General features: G+C 50.7%; 1 protein-coding gene across 1 annotated transcript in view; it reads left to right on the top strand.

Annotated features, from left to right (window-relative positions):
• The window catches only part of shank3b (SH3 and multiple ankyrin repeat domains 3b), a 164,491-nt gene that overhangs the window by 59,978 nt on the left and 82,152 nt on the right, over positions 1 to 22,361 (top strand). The gene's annotated exons all lie outside the window — the stretch shown is intronic.

The following is a 22,361-nucleotide window of genomic DNA, read 5'->3' on the forward strand; positions in this document are numbered from 1 at the left end:
ACAGACAGGGATAGAGGAACCAACAGACAGGGATAGAGGAACCAACAGACAGGGTTAGAGGAACCAACAGACAGGGATAGAGGAACCAACAGACAGGGTTAGAGGAACCAACAGACAGGGTTAGAGGAACCAACAGACAGGGTTAGAGGAACCAACAGACAGGGTTAGAGGAACCAACAGACAGGGAACCAACAGACAGGGTTAGAGGAACCAGCAGACAGGGAACCAACAGACAGGGTTAGGGGAACCAACAGACAGGGTTAGAGGAACCAGCAGACAGGGTTAGAGGAACCAACAGACAGGGAACCAACAGACAGGGTTAGAGGAACCAGCAGACAGGGAACCAACAGACAGGGTTAGAGGAACCAACAGACAGGGTTAGAGGAACCAGCAGACAGGGTTAGAGGAACCAACAGACAGGGTTAGAGGAACCAACAGACAGGGTTAGAGGAACCAACAGACAGGGTAAGAGGAACCAAAAGACAGGGAACCAACAGACAGGGTTAGAGGAACCAACAGACAGGGTTAGAGGAACCAACAGACAGGGTTAGAGGAACCAACAGACAGGGTTAGAGGAACCAACAGACAGGGTTAGAGGAACCAACAGACAGGGTTAGAGGAACCAACAGACAGGGAACCAACAGACAGGGTTAGAGGAACCAACAGACAGGGTTAGAGGAACCAACAGACAGGGTTAGAGGAACCAACAGACAGGGTTAGAGGAACCAACAGACAGGGATAGAGGAACCAACAGACAGGGTTAGAGGAACCAACAGACAGGGTTAGAGGAACCAACAGACAGGGTTAGAGGAACCAGCAGACAGGGTTAGAGGAACCAACAGACAGGGTTAGAGGAACCAACAGACAGGGTTAGAGGAACCAACAGACAGGGTTAGAGGAACCAACAGACAGGGTTAGAGGAACCAACAGACAGGGTTAGAGGAACCAACAGACAGGGTTAGAGGAACCAACAGACAGGGTTAGAGGAACCAACAGACAGGGTTAGAGGAACCAACAGACAGGGATAGAGGAACCAACAGACAGGGTTAGGGGAACCAACAGACAGGGTTAGAGGAACCAACAGACAGGGAACCAACAGACAGGGTTAGAGGAACCAACAGACAGGGAACCAACAGACAGGGTTAGAGGAACCAACAGACAGGGTTAGAGGAACCAACAGACAGGGAACCAACAGACAGGGTTAGAGGAACCAACAGACAGGGAACCAACAGACAGGGTTAGAGGAACCAACAGACAGGGAACCAACAGACAGGGTTAGAGGAACCAACAGACAGGGAACCAACAGACAGGGTTAGAGGAACCAGCAGACAGGGTTAGAGGAACCAACAGACAGGGTTAGAGGAACCAACAGACAGGGAACCAACAGACAGGGTTAGAGGAACCAACAGACAGGGAACCAACAGACAGGGTTAGAGGAACCAACAGACAGGGAACCAACAGACAGGGTTAGAGGAACCAACAGACAGGGTTAGAGGAACCAACAGACAGGGTTAGAGGAACCAACAGACAGGGAACCAACAGACAGGGTTAGAGGAACCAACAGACAGGGTTAGAGGAACCAGCAGACAGGGTTAGAGGAACCAACAGACAGGGTTAGAGGAACCAACAGACAGGGTTAGAGGAACCAACAGACAGGGAACCAACAGACAGGGTTAGAGGAACCAACAGACAGGGTAAGGAACCAACAGACAGGGTTAGGGGAACCAACAGACAGGGTTAGGGGAACCAACAGACAGGGTTAGAGGAACCAGCAGACAGGGTTAGAGGAACCAACAGACAGGGTTAGAGGAACCAACAGACAGGGAACCAACAGACAGGGAACCAACAGACAGGGAACCAACAGACAGGGTTAGAGGAACCAACAGACAGGGTTAGAGGAACCAACAGACAGGGAACCAACAGACAGGGAACCAACAGACAGGGAACCAACAGACAGGGAACCAACAGACAGGGAACCAACAGACAGGGTTAGGGGAACCAACAGACAGGGTTAGAGGAACCAGCAGACAGGGTTAGAGGAACCAACAGACAGGGAACCAGCAGACAGGGTTAGAGGAACCAACAGACAGGGTTAGAGGAACCAACAGACAGGGTTAGAGGAACCAACAGACAGGGTTAGAGGAACCAACAGACAGGGTTAGAGGAACCAACAGACAGGGTTAGAGGAACCAACAGACAGGGTTAGAGGAACCAACAGACAGGGTTAGAGGAACCAACAGACAGGGAATCAACAGACAGGGTTAGAGGAACCAACAGACAGGGTTAGAGGAACCAACAGACAGGGTTAGAGGAACCAACAGACAGGGTTAGAGGAACCAACAGACAGGGTTAGAGGGACCAACAGACAGGGTTAGAGGAACCAACAGACAGGGAACCAACAGACAGGGTTAGAGGAACCAACAGACAGGGTTAGAGGAACCAACAGACAGGGAACCAACAGACAGGGTTAGAGGAACCAACAGACAGGGTTAGAGGAACCAACAGACAGGGTTAGAGGAACCAACAGACAGGGTTAGAGGAACCAACAGACAGGGTTAGAGGAACCAACAGACAGGGAACCAACAGACAGGGTTAGAGGAACCAACAGACAGGGAACCAACAGACAGGGTTAGAGGAACCAACAGACAGGGTTAGAGGAACCAACAGACAGGGTTAGAGGAACCAGCAGACAGGGAACCAACAGACAGGGTTAGAGGAACCAACAGACAGGGAACCAACAGACAGGGTTAGAGGAACCAACAGACAGGGTTAGAGGAACCAACAGACAGGGTTAGAGGAACCAGCAGACAGGGAACCAACAGACAGGGTTAGAGGAACCAACAGACAGGGTTAGAGGAACCAACAGACAGGGTTAGAGGAACCAACAGACAGGGTTAGAGGAACCAGCAGACAGGGAACCAACAGACAGGGTTAGAGGAACCAGAAGAAAGGGAACCAACATACAGGGTTAGAGGAACCAACAGACAGGGTTAGAGGAACCAACAGACAGGGTTAGAGGAACCAACAGACATGGTTAGGGGAACCAACAGACAGGGTTAGAGGAACCAACAGACAGGGTTAGAGGAACCAACAGACAGGGTTAGAGGAACCAACAGACAGGGAACCAACAGACAGGGTTAGAGGAACCAGCAGACAGGGTTAGAGGAACCAACAGACATGGTTAGGGGAACCAACAGACAGGGTTAGAGGAACCAACAGACAGGGAACCAACAGACAGGGTTAGAGGAACCAAAAGACAGGGTTAGAGGAACCAAAAGACATGGTTAGGGGAACCAACAGACAGGGTTAGAGGAACCAACAGACAGGGTTAGAGGAACCAGCAGACAGGGTTAGAGGAACCAACAGACAGGGAACCAACAGACAGGGTTAGAGGAACCAGCAGACAGGGTTAGAGGAACCAACAGACAGGGTTAGAGGAACCAACAGACAGGGTTAGAGGAACCAACAGACAGGGTTAGAGGAACCAACAGACAGGGTTAGAGGAACCAACAGACAGGGTTAGAGGAACCAACAGACAGGGTTAGAGGAACCAGCAGACAGGGTTAGAGGAACCAACAGACAGGGTTAGAGGAACCAACAGACAGGGTTAGAGGAACCAACAGACAGGGTTAGAGGAACCAACAGACAGGGTTAGAGGAACCAACAGACAGGGTTAGAGGAACCAACAGACAGGGTTAGAGGAAACCAACAGACAGGGTTAGAGGAACCAACAGACAGGGTTAGAGGAACCAGCAGACAGGGAACCAACAGACAGGGTTAGAGGAACCAACAGACAGGGTTAGAGGAACCAACAGACAGGGTTAGAGGAACCAACAGACAGGGTAGGGAACCAACAGACAGGGTTAGAGGAACCAACAGACAGGGTTAGAGGAACCAACAGACAGGGTTAGAGGAACCAACAGACAGGGTTAGAGGAACCAACAGACAGGGTTAGAGGAACCAACAGACAGGGTTAGAGGAACCAACAGACAGGGGTTAGAGGAACCAGCAGACAGGGTTAGAGGAACCAACAGACAGGGTTAGAGGAACCAACAGACATGGAACCAACAGACAGGGTTAGAGGAACCAACAGACAGGGTTAGAGGAACCAACAGACAGGGTTAGAGGAACCAACAGACAGGGAACCAACAGACAGGGTAGAGGAACCAACAGACAGGGTTAGAGGAACCAACAGACAGGGTTAGAGGAACCAACAGACAGGGTTAGAGGAACCAGCAGACAGGGTTAGAGGAACCAACAGACAGGGAACCAACAGACAGGGTTAGAGGAACCAACAGACAGGGTTAGAGGAACCAGCAGACAGGGTTAGAGGAACCAACAGACAGGGTTAGAGGAACCAACAGACAGGGTTAGAGGAACCAACAGACAGGGTTAGAGGAACCAACAGACAGGGTTAGAGGAACCAACAGACAGGGAACCAACAGACAGGGTTAGAGGAACCAGCAGACAGGGTTAGAGGAACCAACAGACAGGGTTAGAGGAACCAACAGACAGGGAACCAACAGACAGGGTTAGAGGAACCAACAGACAGGGAACCAACAGACAGGGTTAGAGGAACCAACAGACAGGGTTAGAGGAACCAACAGACAGGGTTAGGGGAACCAGCAGACAGGGTTAGAGGAACCAACAGACAGGGTTAGAGGAACCAACAGACAGGGTTAGAGGAACCAACAGACAGGGAACCAACAGACAGGGTTAGAGGAACCAACAGACAGGGTTAGAGGAACCAACAGACAGGGTTAGAGGAACCAGCAGACAGGGTTAGAGGAACCAACAGACAGGGTTAGAGGAACCAACAGACAGGGTTAGAGGAACCAACAGACAGGGAACCAACAGACAGGGTTAGAGGAACCAACAGACAGGGTTAGAGGAACCAACAGACAGGGTTAGAGGAACCAACAGACAGGGAACCAACAGACAGGGTTAGAGGAACCAACAGACAGGGTTAGAGGAACCAACAGACAGGGTTAGAGGAACCAACAGACAGGGTTAGAGGAACCAACAGACAGGGTTAGAGGAACCAACAGACAGGGTTAGAGGAACCAACAGACAGGGTTAGAGGAACCAACAGACAGGGTTAGAGGAACCAACAGACAGGGAACCAACAGACAGGGTTAGAGGAACCAACAGACAGGGTTAGAGGAACCAACAGACAGGGTTAGAGGAACCAACAGACAGGGTTAGAGGAACCAACAGACAGGGTTAGAGGAACCAACAGACAGGGTTAGAGGAACCAACAGACAGGGTTAGAGGAACCAACAGACAGGGAACCAACAGACAGGGAACCAACAGACAGGGTTAGAGGAACCAACAGACAGGGTTAGAGGAACCAACAGACAGGGTTAGAGGAACCAACAGACAGGGTTAGAGGAACCAACAGACAGGGAACCAACAGACAGGGTTAGAGGAACCAACAGACAGGGTTAGAGGAACCAACAGACAGGGTTAGAGGAACCAACAGACAGGGTTAGAGGAACCAACAGACAGGGTTAGAGGAACCAACAGACAGGGAACCAACAGACAGGGTTAGAGGAACCAACAGACAGGGTTAGAGGAACCAACAGACAGGGTTAGAGGAACCAACAGACAGGGTTAGAGGAACCAACAGACAGGGTTAGAGGAACCAACAGACAGGGAACCAACAGACAGGGTTAGAGGAACCAACAGACAGGGTTAGAGGAACCAACAGACAGGGTTAGAGGAACCAACAGACAGGGTTAGAGGAACCAACAGACAGGGTTAGGGGAACCAACAGACAGGGAACCAACAGACAGGGATAGGGGAACCAACAGACAGGGTTAGAGGAACCAACAGACAGGGTTAGAGGAACCAACAGACAGGGTTAGAGGAACCAACAGACAGGGTTAGAGGAACCAACAGACAGGGTTAGAGGAACCAGCAGACAGGGGTTAGAGGAACCAACAGACAGGGTTAGAGGAACCAACAGACAGGGTTAGAGGAACCAACAGACAGGGTTAGAGGAACCAACAGACAGGGAACCAACAGACAGGGTTAGAGGAACCAACAGACAGGGTTAGAGGAACCAACAGACAGGGTTAGAGGAACCAACAGACAGGGTTAGAGGAACCAACAGACAGGGTTAGAGGAACCAACAGACAGGGAACCAACAGACAGGGTTAGAGGAACCAACAGACAGGGTTAGAGGAACCAACAGACAGGGTTAGAGGAACCAGCAGACAGGGAACCAACAGACAGGGTTAGAGGAACCAACAGACAGGGTTAGAGGAACCAACAGACAGGGAACCAACAGACAGGGTTAGAGGAACCAACAGACAGGGTTAGAGGAACCAACAGACAGGGTTAGAGGAACCAACAGACAGGGTTAGAGGAACCAACAGACAGGGTTAGAGGAACCAACAGACAGGGTTAGAGGAACCAGCAGACAGGGTTAGAGGAACCAACAGACAGGGTTAGAGGAACCAACAGACAGGGTTAGAGGAACCAACAGACAGGGTTAGAGGAACCAACAGACAGGGAACCAACAGACAGGGTTAGAGGAACCAGCAGACAGGGTTAGAGGAACCAACAGACAGGGTTAGAGGAACCAACAGACAGGGTTAGAGGAACCAACAGACAGGGAACCAACAGACAGGGTTAGAGGAACCAACAGACAGGGTTAGAGGAACCAACAGACAGGGTTAGAGGAACCAACAGACAGGGTTAGAGGAACCAACAGACAGGGTTAGAGGAACCAACAGACAGGGTTAGAGGAACCAACAGACAGGGTTAGAGGAACCAACAGACAGGGTTAGAGGAACCAACAGACAGGGTTAGAGGAACCAACAGACAGGGTTAGAGGAACCAACAGACAGGGTTAGAGGAACCAACAGACAGGGTTAGAGGAACCAACAGACAGGGTTAGAGGAACCAACAGACAGGGAACCAACAGACAGGGTTAGAGGAACCAACAGACAGGGTTAGAGGAACCAACAGACAGGGTTAGAGGAACCAACAGACAGGGTTAGAGGAACCAACAGACAGGGTTAGAGGAACCAACAGACAGGGTTAGAGGAACCAACAGACAGGGTTAGAGGAACCAACAGACAGGGTTAGAGGAACCAACAGACAGGGTTAGAGGAACCAACAGACAGGGTTAGAGGAACCAACAGACAGGGTTAGAGGAACCAACAGACAGGGTTAGAGGAACCAACAGACAGGGTTAGGGGAACCAACAGACAGGGTTAGAGGAACCAACAGACAGGGTTAGAGGAACCAACAGACAGGGTTAGAGGAACCAACAGACAGGGTTAGAGGAACCAACAGACAGGGTTAGAGGAACCAACAGACAGGGTTAGAGGAACCAACAGACAGGGTTAGAGGAACCAACAGACAGGGTTAGAGGAACCAACAGACAGGGTTAGAGGAACCAACAGACAGGGTTAGAGGAACCAACAGACAGGGTTGGGGGAAACCAACAGACAGGGTTAGAGGAACCAACAGACAGGGTTAGAGGAACCAGCAGACAGGGAACCAACAGACAGGGTTAGAGGAACCAACAGACAGGGTTAGAGGAACCAACAGACAGGGTTAGAGGAACCAACAGACAGGGTTAGAGGAACCAACAGACAGGGTTAGAGGAACCAACAGACAGGGTTAGAGGAACCAACAGACAGGGTTAGAGGAACCAACAGACAGGGTTAGAGGAACCAACAGACAGGGTTAGAGGAACCAACAGACAGGGTTAGAGGAACCAACAGACAGGGTTAGAGGAACCAACAGACAGGGGTTAGAGGAACCAACAGACAGGGTTAGAGGAACCAACAGACAGGGTTAGAGGAACCAACAGACAGGGAACCAACAGACAGGGTTAGAGGAACCAACAGACAGGAACCAACAGACAGGGTTAGAGGAACCAACAGACAGGGTTAGAGGAACCAACAGACAGGGTTAGAGGAACCAACAGACAGGGTTAGGAACCAACAGACAGGGTTAGAGGAACCAACAGACAGGGAACCAACAGACAGGGTTAGAGGAACCAACAGACAGGGTTAGAGGAACCAACAGACAGGGTTAGAGGAACCAACAGACAGGGTTAGAGGAACCAACAGACAGGGTTAGAGGAACCAACAGACAGGGTTAGAGGAACCAACAGACAGGGGGAACCAACAGACAGGGTTAGAGGAACCAACAGACAGGGTTAGAGGAACCAACAGACAGGGTTAGAGGAACCAACAGACAGGGTTAGAGGAACCAACAGACAGGGTTAGAGGAACCAACAGACAGGGTTAGAGGAACCAACAGACAGGGAACCAACAGACAGGGTTAGAGGAACCAACAGACAGGGTTAGAGGAACCAACAGACAGGGTTAGAGGAACCAACAGACAGGGTTAGAGGAACCAACAGACAGGGTTAGAGGAACCAACAGACAGGGTTAGAGGAACCAACAGACAGGGGAACCAACAGACAGGGTTAGAGGAACCAACAGACAGGGTTAGAGGAACCAACAGACAGGGTTAGAGGAACCAACAGACAGGGTTAGAGGAACCAACAGACAGGGTTAGAGGAACCAACAGACAGGGTTAGAGGAACCAACAGACAGGGTTAGAGGAACCAACAGACAGGGTTAGAGGAACCAACAGACAGGGTTAGAGGAACCAACAGACAGGGTTAGAGGAACCAACAGACAGGGTTAGAGGAACCAACAGACAGGGTTAGGGGAACCAACAGACAGGGTTAGAGGAACCAACAGACAGGGTTAGAGGAACCAACAGACAGGGAACCAACAGACAGGGTTAGAGGAACCAACAGACAGGTTAGAGGAACCAACAGACAGGGTTAGAGGAACCAACAGACAGGAGTTAGAGGAACCAACAGACAGTAGGAACCAACAGACAGGGTTAGAGGAACCAACAGACAGGGAACCAACAGACAGGGTTAGAGGAACCAACAGACAGGAACAAAGGGTTAGAGGAACCAACAGACAGGGTTAGAGGAACCAACAGACAGGGTTAGAGGAACCAACAGACAGGGAGGAACCAACAGACAGGGTTAGAGGAACCAACAGACAGGGTTAAGGAACCAACAGACAGGGTTAGAGGAACCAACAGACAGGGTTAGAGGAACCAACAGACAGGGTTAGAGGAACCAACAGACAGGGTTAGAGGAACCAACAGACAGGGTTAGAGGAACCAACAGACAGGGTTAGAGGAACCAACAGACAGGGTTAGAGGAACCAACAGACAGGGAACCAACAGACAGGGTTAGAGGAACCAACAGACAGGGTTAGAGGAACCAACAGACAGGGTTAGAGGAACCAACAGACAGGAGAGAGGAACCAACAGACAGGGTTAGAGGAACCAACAGACAGGGTTAGAGGAACCAACAGACAGGGTTAGAGGAACCAGCAGACAGGGTTAGAGGAACCAACAGACAGGAACCAACAGACAGGGTTAGAGGAACCAACAGACAGGGTTAGAGGAACCAACAGACAGGGTTAGAGGAACCAACAGACAGGGTTAGAGGAACCAACAGACAGGGTTAGAGGAACCAACAGACAGGGTTAGAGGAACCAACAGACAGGGTTAGAGGAACCAACAGACAGGGTTAGAGGAACCAACAGACAGGGTTAGAGGAACCAACAGACAGGGTTAGAGGAACCAACAGACAGGGAACCAACAGACAGGGTTAGAGGAACCAACAGACAGGGAACCAACAGACAGGGTTAGAGGAACCAACAGACAGGGAACCAACAGACAGGGTTAGAGGAACCAACAGACAGGGTTAGAGGAACCAACAGACAGGGTTAGAGGAACCAACAGACAGGGTTAGAGGAACCAACAGACAGGGAACCAACAGACAGGGTTAGAGGAACCAACAGACAGGGTTAGAGGAACCAACAGACAGGGTTAGAGGAACCAACAGACAGGGTTAGAGGAACCAACAGACAGGGTTAGAGGAACCAACAGACAGGGTTAGAGGAACCAACAGACAGTTAGGGGAACCAACAGACAGGGTTAGAGGAACCAACAGACAGGGTTAGAGGAACCAACAGACAGGGTTAGAGGAACCAACAGACAGGGAACCAACAGACAGGGTTAGAGGAACCAACAGACAGGGTTAGAGGAACCAACAGACAGGGTTAGAGGAACCAACAGACAGGGTTAGAGGAACCAACAGACAGGGTTAGAGGAACCAACAGACAGGGTTAGAGGAACCAACAGACAGGGTTAGAGGAACCAACAGACAGGGTTAGAGGAACCAACAGACAGGGAACCAACAGACAGGGTTAGAGGAACCAACAGACAGGGGTTAGAGGAACCAACAGACAGGAGTTAGAGGAACCAACAGACAGGGTTAGAGGAACCAACAGACAGGGTTAGAGGAACCAACAGACAGGGAACCAACAGACAGGGTTAGAGGAACCAACAGACAGGGTTAGAGGAACCAACAGACAGGGTTAGAGGAACCAACAGACAGGGTTAGAGGAACCAACAGACAGGGTTAGAGGAACCAACAGACAGGGTTAGAGGAACCAACAGACAGGGAACCAACAGACAGGGTTAGAGGAACCAACAGACAGGGTTAGAGGAACCAACAGACAGGGTTAGAGGAACCAACAGACAGGGTTAGAGGAACCAACAGACAGGGTTAGAGGAACCAACAGACGGTAGGAACCAACAGACAGGGTTAGAGGAACCAACAGACAGGAGGAACCAACAGACAGGGTTAGAGGAACCAACAGACAGGGTTAGAGGAACCAACAGACAGGGTTAGAGGAACCAACAGACAGGGGAACCAACAGACAGGGTTAGAGGAACCAACAGACAGGGTTAGAGGAACCAACAGACAGGGTTAGAGGAACCAACAGACAGGGTTAGAGGAACCAACAGACAGGGTTAGAGGAACCAACAGACAGTGGGGGAACCAACAGACAGGGTTAGAGGAACCAACAGACAGGGTTAGAGGAACCAACAGACAGGGTTAGAGGAACCAACAGACAGGGTTAGAGGAACCAACAGACAGGGAACCAACAGACAGGGTTAGAGGAACCAACAGACAGGGTTAGAGGAACCAACAGACAGGGTTAGAGGAACCAACAGACAGGGTTAGAGGAACCAACAGACAGGGTTAGAGGAACCAACAGACAGGGTTAGAGGAACCAACAGACAGGGAACCAACAGACAGGGTTAGAGGAACCAACAGACAGGGTTAGAGGAACCAACAGACAGGGTTAGAGGAACCAACAGACAGGGTTAGAGGAACCAACAGACAGGGTTAGAGGAACCAACAGACAGGGGAACCAACAGACAGGGTTAGAGGAACCAACAGACAGGGGTTAGAGGAACCAACAGACAGGGTTAGAGGAACCAACAGACAGGGTTAGAGGAACCAACAGACAGGGTTAGAGGAACCAACAGACAGGGTTAGAGGAACCAACAGACAGGGAACCAACAGACAGGGTTAGAGGAACCAACAGACAGGGTTAGAGGAACCAACAGACAGGGTTAGAGGAACCAACAGACAGGGTTAGAGGAACCAACAGACAGGGTTAGAGGAACCAACAGACAGGGTTAGAGGAACCAACAGACAGGGTTAGAGGAACCAACAGACAGGGTTAGAGGAACCAACAGACAGGGTAAGAGGAACCAACAGACAGGGTTAGAGGAACCAACAGACAGGGTTAGAGGAACCAACAGACAGGGTTAGAGGAACCAACAGACAGGGTTAGGAGGAACCAACAGACAGGGTTAGAGGAACCAACAGACAGGGTTAGAGGAACCAACAGACAGGGTTAGAGGAACCAACAGACAGGGTTAGAGGAACCAACAGACAGGGTTAGAGGAACCAACAGACAGGGTTAGAGGAACCAACAGACAGGGTTAGAGGAACCAACAGACAGGGTTAGAGGAACCAGCAGACAGGGTTAGAGGAACCAACAGACAGGGTTAGAGGAACCAACAGACAGGGTTAGAGGAACCAACAGACAGGGTTAGAGGAACCAACAGACAGGGTTAGAGGAACCAACAGACAGGGTTAGAGGAACCAACAGACAGGGTTAAGGAACCAACAGACAGGGAACCAACAGACAGGGTTAGAGGAACCAACAGACAGGGTTAGAGGAACCAACAGACAGGGTTAGAGGAACCAACAGACAGGGTTAGAGGAACCAACAGACAGGGTTAGAGGAACCAACAGACAGGGTTAGAGGAACCAACAGACAGGGTTAGAGGAACCAACAGACAGGAGTTAGAGGAACCAACAGACAGGGTTAGAGGAACCAACAGACAGGGTTAGAGGAACCAACAGACAGGGTTAGAGGAACCAACAGACAGGGTTAGAGGAACCAACAGACAGGGAACCAACAGACAGGGTTAGAGGAACCAACAGACAGGGTTAGAGGAACCAACAGACAGGGTTAGAGGAACCAACAGACAGGGGTTAGAGGAACCAACAGACAGGGTTAGAGGAACCAACAGACAGGGGTTAGAGGAACCAACAGACAGGGTTAGAGGAACCAACAGACAGGGTTAGGGGAACCAACAGACAGGGTTAGAGGAACCAACAGACAGGGTTAGAGGAACCAACAGACAGGGTTAGAGGAACCAACAGACAGGGAACCAACAGACAGGGTTAGAGGAACCAACAGACAGGGTTAGAGGAACCAACAGACAGGGTTAGAGGAACCAACAGACAGGGTTAGAGGAACCAACAGACAGGGAACCAACAGACAGGGTTAGAGGAACCAACAGACAGGGTTAGAGGAACCAACAGACAGGGTTAGAGGAACCAACAGACAGGGTTAGAGGAACCAACAGACAGGGAACCAACAGACAGGGTTAGAGGAACCAACAGACAGGGTTAGAGGAACCAGCAGACAGGGTTAGAGGAACCAACAGACAGGGATAGAGGAACCAACAGACAGGGTTAGAGGAACCAACAGACAGGGAACCAACAGACAGGGTTAGAGGAACCAACAGACAGGGTTAGAGGAACCAACAGACAGGGTTAGAGGAACCAACAGACAGGGTTAGAGGAACCAACAGACAGGGTTAGAGGAACCAACAGACAGGGTTAGAGGAACCAACAGACAGGGTTAGAGGAACCAACAGACAGGTTTAGAGGAACCAAAAGACAGGGTTATAGGAACCAACAGACAGGGTTAGAGGAACCAACAGACAGGGTTAGAGGAACCAACAGACAGGGTTAGAGGAACCAACAGACGGGTTAGGGAACCAACAGACAGGGTTAGAGGAACCAACAGACAGGGGAACCAACAGACAGGGTTAGAGGAACCAACAGACAGGGTTAGAGGAACCAACAGACAGGGTTAGAGGAACCAACAGACAGGGAACCAACAGACAGGGTTAGAGGAACCAACAGACGGGTTAGAGGAACCAACAGACAGGGTTAGAGGAACCAACAGACAGGGTTAGAGGAACCAACAGACAGGGTTAGAGGAACCAACAGACAGGGTTAGAGGAACCAACAGACAGGGTTAGAGGAACCAACAGACAGGGTTAGAGGAACCAACAGACAGGGAACCAACAGACAGGGTTAGAGGAACCAACAGACAGGGGTAGAGGAACCAACAGACAGGGTTAGAGGAACCAACAGACAGGGTTAGAGGAACCAACAGACAGGGTTAGAGGAACCAACAGACAGGGTTAGAGGAACCAACAGACAGGGAACCAACAGACAGGGTTAGAGGAACCAACAGACAGGGTTAGAGGAACCAACAGACAGGGTTAGAGGAACCAACAGACAGGGTTAGAGGAACCAACAGACAGGGTTAGAGGAACCAACAGACAGGGTTAGAGGAACCAACAGACAGGGAACCAACAGACAGGGTTAGAGGAACCAACAGACAGGGTTAGAGGAACCAACAGACAGGGTTAGAGGAACCAACAGACAGGGTTAGAGGAACCAACAGACAGGGTTAGAGGAACCAACAGACAGGGTTAGAGGAACCAACAGACAGGGTTAGAGGAACCAACAGACAGGGTTAGAGGAACCAACAGACAGGGTTAGAGGAACCAACAGACAGGGTTAGAGGAACCAACAGACAGGGTTAGAGGAACCAACAGACAGGGTTAGAGGAACCAACAGACAGGGTTAGAGGAACCAACAGACAGGGTTAGAGGAACCAACAGACAGGGAACCAACAGACAGGGTTAGAGGAACCAACAGACAGGGAACCAACAGACAGGGTTAGAGGAACCAACAGACAGGGTTAGAGGAACCAGCAGACAGGGAACCAACAGACAGGGTTAGAGGAACCAACAGACAGGTGGGAACCAACAGACAGGGTTAGAGGAACCAACAGACAGGGGAACCAACAGACAGGGTTAGAGGAACCAGCAGACAGGAACCAACAGACAGGGTTAGAGGAACCAACAGACAGGGTTAGAGGAACCAACAGACAGGGTTAGAGGAACCAACAGACAGGAACCAACAGACAGGGTTAGAGGAACCAACAGACAGAGGGAACCAACAGACAGGAGTTAGAGGAACCAACAGACAGGGGGAACCAACAGACAGGGTTAGAGGAACCAACAGACAGGGTTAGAGGAACCAACAGACAGGGTTAGAGGAACCAACAGACAGGGAACCAACAGACAGGGTTAGAGGAACCAACAGACAGGGTTAGAGGAACCAACAGACAGGGTTAGAGGAACCAACAGACAGGGTTAGAGGAACCAACAGACAGGGTTAGAGGAACCAACAGACAGGGAACCAACAGACAGGGTTAGAGGAACCAGCAGACAGGGTTAGAGGAACCAACAGACAGGGTTAGGGGAACCAACAGACAGGGTTAGAGGAACCAACAGACAGGGTTAGAGGAACCAGCAGACAGGGTTAGAGGAACCAACAGACAGGGTTAGAGGAACCAACAGACAGGGAACCAACAGACAGGGAACCAACAGACAGGGAACCAACAGACAGGGAACCAACAGACAGGGTTAGAGGAACCAACAGACAGGGTTAGAGGAACCAACAGACAGGAGTTAGAGGAACCAACAGACAGGGTTAGAGGAACCAACAGACAGGGTTAGAGGAACCAACAGACAGGGTTAGAGGAACCAACAGACAGGGTTAGGAGGAACCAGCAGACAGGGTTAGAGGAACCAACAGACAGGGAACCAACAGACAGGGTTAGAGGAACCAACAGACAGGGTTAGAGGAACCAACAGACAGGGTTAGAGGAACCAACAGACAGGGGTTAGAGGAACCAACAGACAGGGTTAGAGGAACCAACAGACAGGGTTAGAGGAACCAACAGACAGGGTTAGAGGAACCAACAGACAGGGTTAGAGGAACCAACAGACAGGGAAAAAACAGACAGGGTTAGAGGAACCAACAGACAGGGTTAGAGGAACCAACAGACAGGGTTAGAGGAACCAACAGACAGGGTTAGAGGAACCAACAGACAGGGTTAGAGGAACCAACAGACAGGGTTAGAGGAACCAACAGACAGGGAACCAACAGACAGGGTTAGAGGAACCAACAGACAGGGTTAGAGGAACCAACAGACAGGGAACCAACAGACAGGGTTAGAGGAACCAACAGACAGGGTTAGAGGAACCAACAGACAGGGTTAGAGGAACCAACAGACAGGGTTAGAGGAACCAACAGACAGGGTTAGAGGAACCAACAGACAGGGAACCAACAGACAGGGTTAGAGGAACCAACAGACAGGGGAACCAACAGACAGGGTTAGAGGAACCAACAGACAGGGTTAGAGGAACCAACAGACAGGGTTAGAGGAACCAACAGACAGGGAACCAACAGACAGGGTAGAGGAACCAACAGACAGGTAGGAACCAACAGACAGGGTTAGAGGAACCAACAGACAGGGTTAGAGGAACCAACAGACAGGGTTAGAGGAACCAGCAGACAGGGAACCAACAGACAGGGTTAGAGGAACCAACAGACAGGGTTAGAGGAACCAACAGACAGGTTAGAGGAACCAACAGACAGGGTTAGAGGAACCAACAGACAGGGTAGAGGAACCAACAGACAGGGTTAGAGGAACCAACAGACAGGGTTAGAGGAACCAACAGACAGGGTTAGAGGAACCAACAGACAGGGTTAGAGGAACCAACAGACAGGGTTAGAGGAACCAACAGACAGGGTTAGAGGAACCAACAGACAGGGTTAGAGGAACCAACAGACAGGGTTAGAGGAACCAACAGACAGGTTGAGGAACCAACAGACAGGGTTAGAGGAACCAACAGACAGGGTTAGAGGAACCAACAGACAGGGTTAGAGGAACCAACAGACAGGGTTAGAGGAACCAACAGACAGGGAACCAACAGACAGGGTTAGAGGAACCAACAGACAGGGTTAGAGGAACCAACAGACAGGGTTAGGGGAACCAACAGACAGGGTTAGAGGAACCAACAGACAGGGTTAGAGGAACCAACAGACAGGGTTAGAGGAACCAACAGACAGGAACCAACAGACAGGGTTAGAGGAACCAACAGACAGGGTTAGAGGAACCAACAGACAGGGTTAGGGGAACCAACAGACAGGGTTAGAGGAACCAACAGACAGGGTTAGAGGAACCAACAGACAGGGTTAGAGGAACCAACAGACAGGGTTAGAGGAACCAACAGACAGGGTTAGAGGAACCAACAGACAGGGTTAGAGGAACCAACAGACAGGGTTAGAGGAACCAACAGACAGGTTAGAGGAACCAACAGACAGGGTTAGAGGAACCAACAGACAGGGTTAGAGGAACCAACAGACAGGGTTAGAGGAACCAACAGACAGGGTTAGAGGAACCAACAGACAGGGTTAGAGGAACCAACAGACAGGGTTAGAGGAACCAACAGACAGGAACCAACAGACAGGGTTAGAGGAACCAACAGACAGGGTTAGAGGAACCAACAGACAGGGTTAGAGGAACCAACAGACAGGGAACCAACAGACAGGGTTAGAGGAACCAACAGACAGGGTTAGAGGAACCAACAGACAGGGTTAGAGGAACCAACAGACAGGGTTAGAGGAACCAACAGACAGGGTTAGAGGAACCAACAGACAGGGTTAGAGGAACCAACAGACAGGGTTAGAGGAACCAACAGACAGGGTTAGAGGAACCAACAGACAGGGTTAGAGGAACCAACAGACATGGAACCAACAGACAGGGTTAGAGGAACCAACAGACAGGGTTAGAGGAACCAACAGACAGGGTTAGAGGAACCAACAGACAGGGAACCAACAGACAGGGAACCAACAGACAGGGTTAGAGGAACCAACAGACAGGGTTAGAGGAACCAACAGACAGGGTTAGAGGAACCAGCAGACAGGGTTAGAGGAACCAACAGACAGGGAACCAACAGACAGGGTTAGAGGAACCAACAGACAGGGTTAGAGGAACCAACAGACAGGGTTAGAGGAACCAACAGACAGGGTTAGAGGAACCAACAGACAGGGTTAGAGGAACCAACAGACAGGGTTAGAGGAACCAACAGACAGGGTTAGAGGAACCAACAGACAGGAACCAACAGACAGGGTTAGAGGAACCAACAGACAGGGTTAGAGGAACCAACAGACAGGGTTAGAGGAACCAACAGACAGAGAGGAACCAACAGACAGGGTTAGAGGAACCAACAGACAGGAACCAACAGACAGGGTTAGAGGAACCAACAGACAGGGTTAGAGGAACCAACAGACAGGGTTAGAGGAACCAACAGACAGGGTTAGAGGAACCAACAGACAGGGTTAGAGGAACCAACAGACAGGGTTAGAGGAACCAACAGACAGGGAACCAACAGACAGGGTTAGAGGAACCAACAGACAGGGTTAGAGGAACCAACAGACAGGGTTAGAGGAACCAACAGACAGGGTTAGAGGAACCAACAGACAGGGTTAGAGGAACCAACAGACAGGGTTAGAGGAACCAACAGACAGGAACCAACAGACAGGGTTAGAGGAACCAACAGACAGGGTTAGAGGAACCAACAGACAGGGTTAGAGGAACCAACAGACAGGGAACCAACAGACAGGGTTAGAGGAACCAACAGACAGGGTTAGAGGAACCAACAGACAGGGGTAGAGGAACCAACAGACAGGGTTAGAGGAACCAACAGACAGGGTTAGAGGAACCAACAGACAGGGTTAGAGGAACCAACAGACAGGGTTAGAGGAACCAACAGACAGGGTTAGAGGAACCAACAGACAGGGAACCAACAGACAGGGTTAGAGGAACCAACAGACAGGGTTAGAGGAACCAACAGACAGGGTTAGAGGAACCAGCAGACAGGGTTAGAGGAACCAACAGACAGGGTTAGAGGAACCAACAGACATGGAACCAACAGACAGGGTTAGAGGAACCAACAGACAGGGAACCAACAGACAGGGGGAACCAACAGACAGGGTTAGAGGAACCAACAGACAGGGTTAGAGGAACCAACAGACAGGGGTTAGAGGAACCAACAGACAGGGTTAGAGGAACCAACAGACAGGGAACCAACAGACAGGGTTAGAGGAACCAACAGACAGGGTTAGAGGAACCAACAGACAGGGTTAGAGGAACCAACAGACAGGGGTTGAGAGGAACCAACAGACAGGGTTAGAGGAACCAACAAGACAGGGAACCAACAGACAGGGTTAGAGGAACCAACAGACAGGGTTAGAGGAACCAACAGACAGGGTTAGAGGAACCAACAGACAGGGTTAGAGGAACCAACAGACAGGGTTAGAGGAACCAACAGACAGGGTTAGAGGAACCAACAGACAGGGTTAGAGGAACCAACAGACAGGGTTAGAGGAACCAACAGACAGGGAACCAACAGACAGGGTTAGAGGAACCAACAGACAGGGAACCAACAGACAGGGTTAGAGGAACCAACAGACAGGGTTAGAGGAACCAACAGACAGGGTTAGAGGAACCAACAGACAGGGTTAGAGGAACCAACAGACAGGGTTAGAGGAACCAACAGACAGGGTTAAGGAACCAACAGACAGGGTTAGAGGAACCAACAGACAGGGTTAGGAGGAACCAACAGACAGGGTTAGAGGACCAACAGACAGGGGAACCAACAGACAGGGGTTAGAGGAACCAACAGACAGGGTTAGAGGAACCAACAGACAGGGTTAGAGGAACCAACAGACAGGGTTAGAGGAACCAACAGACAGGGTTAGAGGAACCAACAGACAGGGAACCAACAGACAGGGTTAGAGGAACCAACAGACAGGGTTAGAGGAACCAACAGACAGGGTTAGAGGAACCAACAGACAGGGTTAGGGGAACCAGCAGACAGGGTTAGAGGAACCAACAGACAGGGTTAGAGGAACCAACAGACAGGGTTAGAGGAACCAACAGACAGGGTTAGAGGAACCAGCAGACAGAAACAACAGACAGGGTTAGAGGAACCAACAGACAGGGTTAGAGGAACCAACAGACAGGGTTAGAGGAACCAACAGACAGGGTTAGAGGAACCAACAGACGTAGAGGAACCAGCAGAGGAACCAACAGACAGGGAGGAACCAACAGACAGGGTTAGGGAACCAACAGACAGGGTTAGAGGAACCAACAGACAGGGTAGGAACGGGGTAGGGAACCAACAGACAGGGTTAGAGGAACCAACAGACAGGGAACCAACAGACAGGGTTAGAGGAACCAACAGACAGGGTTAGAGGAACCAACAGACAGGGTTAGAGGAACCAACAGACAGGGTTAGAGGAACCAACAGACAGGGTTAGAGGAACCAACAGACAGGGTTAGAGGAACCAACAGACAGGGTTAGAGGAACCAACAGACAGGGTTAGAGGAACCAACAGACAGGAAGGAACCAACAGACAGGGTTAGAGGAACCAACAGACAGGGTTAGAGGAACCAACAGACAGGGTTAGAGGAACCAACAGACAGGGTTAGAGGAACCAACAGACAGGGTTAGAGGAACCAACAGACAGGGAACCAACAGACAGGGTTAGAGGAACCAACAGACAGGGTTAGAGGAGGGTTAGAGGAACCAACAGACAGGGTTAGAGGAACCAACAGACAGGGTTAGAGGAACCAACAGACAGGGGTGAGGAACCAACAGACAGGGTTAGAGGAACCAACAGACAGGGTTAGAGGAACCAACAGACAGGGGGGAACCAACAGACAGGGTTAGAGGAACCAACAGACAGGGTTAGAGGAACCAACAGACAGGGTTGAGGAACCAACAGACGGAGGAACCAACAGACAGGGTTAGAGGAACCAACAGACAGGGTTAGAGGAACCAACAGACAGGGTTAGAGGAACCAACAGACAGGGTTAGAGGAACCAACAGACAGGAACCAACAGACAGGGTTAGAGGAACCAACAGACAGGGAACCAACAGACAGGGTTAGAGGAACCAACAGACAGGGTTAGAGGAACCAACAGACAGGGTTAGAGGAACCAACAGACAGAGTCAGGGGAACCAACAGACAGGGTTAGAGGAACCAACAGACAGGGAGGAACCAACAGACAGGGGGAACCAACAGACAGGGTTAGAGGAACCAACAGACGGGTTAGAGGAACCAACAGACAGGGTTGGGAACCAACAGACAGGGTTAGAGGAACCAACAGACAGGGTTAGGAACCAACAGACAGAGGAACCAACAGACAGAGAGGAACCAACAGACAGGGTTAGAGGAACCAACAGACAGGGGTTAGAGGAACCAACAGACAGGGTTAGAGGAACCAACAGACAGGGTTAGAGGAACCAACAGACAGGGTTAGAGGAACCAACAGACGGGTAGAGGAACCAACAGACAGGGTTAGAGGAACCAACAGACAGGGTGAGGAACCAACAGACAGGGTTAGAGGAACCAACAGACAGGGTTAGAGGAACCAACAGACAGGGTTAGAGGAACCAACAGACAGGGAACCAACAGACAGGGTTAGAGGAACCAGCAGACAGGGTTAGAGGAACCAACAGACAGGGTTAGAGGAACCAACAGACAGGGTTAGAGGAACCAACAGACAGGGTTGAGGAACCAGCAGACAGGGAACCAACAGACAGGGTTAGAGGAACCAACAGACAGGGGGAACCAACAGACAGGTTAGAGGAACCAACAGACAGGGTTAGAGGAACCAACAGACAGGGTTAGAGGAACCAACAGACAGGGTTAGAGGAACCAACAGACAGGGTTAGAGGAACCAACAGACAGGGTTAGAGGAACCAACAGACAGGGTTAGGGAACCAACAGACAGGGTTAGAGGAACCAACAGACAGGTAGAGGAACCAACAGACAGGGTTAGAGGAACCAGCAGACAGGGTTAGAGGAACCAACAGACAGAGGTTAGAGGAACCAACAGACAGGGTTAGAGGAACCAACAGACAGGGTTAGAGGAACCAACAGACAGGGTTAGAGGAACCAACAGACAGGGTTAGGGAACCAACAGACAGGAACCAACAGACAGGGTTAGAGGAACCAACAGACAGGGTTAGAGGAACCAACAGACAGGGTTAGAGGAACCAACAGACAGGGTTAGAGGAACCAGCAGACAGGGTTAGAGGAACCAACAGACAGGAGTTAGAGGAACCAACAGACAGGGTTAGAGGAACCAGACAGGGTAGAGGAACCAACAGACAGGGTTGAGAACCAACAGACAGGGTTGAGGAACCAACAGACAGGGTTAGAGGAACCAACAGACAGAGTTAGAAGAACCAACAGACAGGGTTAGAGGAACCAACGAGCAGGGTTAGAGGAACCAACAGACAGGTTAGAGGAACCAGCAGACAGGGGGGAACCAAAGACAGGGTTAGAGGAACAACAGACAGGGTGGACAAGGAAGGAACCAACAGACAGGTTAGAGGAACCAACAGACAGGGTTAGAGAACCAACAGACAGAGGTTAGAGGAACCAACAGACAGGGTTAGGAACCAACAGACAGGGTTGGAACCAACAGACAGGAGATTAGAGGAACCAACAGACAGGGTTAGAGAACCAACAGACAGGCATAGAGAACCAACAGACAGGGTTAGGGAACCAACAGACAGGGTTAGAGAACCAACAGACAGGGTTAGAGGAACCAACAGACAGGGTTAGAGGAACCAACAGACAGGGTTAGAGGAACAAACAGACAGGGGTTAGAGGAACCAACAGACAGGGTTGAGAACCAACAGACAGGGTTAGAGGAACCAACAGACAGGGTTAGGAGGAACCAACAGACAGGGTTAGAGGAACCAACAGACAGGGTTAGAGGAACCAACAGACAGGGTTAGAGGAACCAACAGACAGGGTTAGAGGAACCAACAGACAGGGTTAGAGGAACCAACAGACAGGGTTAGAGGAACCAACAGACAGGGCAAAAGAGGAACCAACAGACAGGGTTAGAGAACCAACAGACAGGGTTAGAGGAACCAACAGACAGGGTTAGAGGAACCAACAGACAGGGTTA

This window comes from Coregonus clupeaformis, chromosome 28 (assembly GCF_020615455.1).
Source record: "Coregonus clupeaformis isolate EN_2021a chromosome 28, ASM2061545v1, whole genome shotgun sequence".
Lineage (NCBI taxonomy): Eukaryota > Metazoa > Chordata > Actinopteri > Salmoniformes > Salmonidae > Coregonus > Coregonus clupeaformis.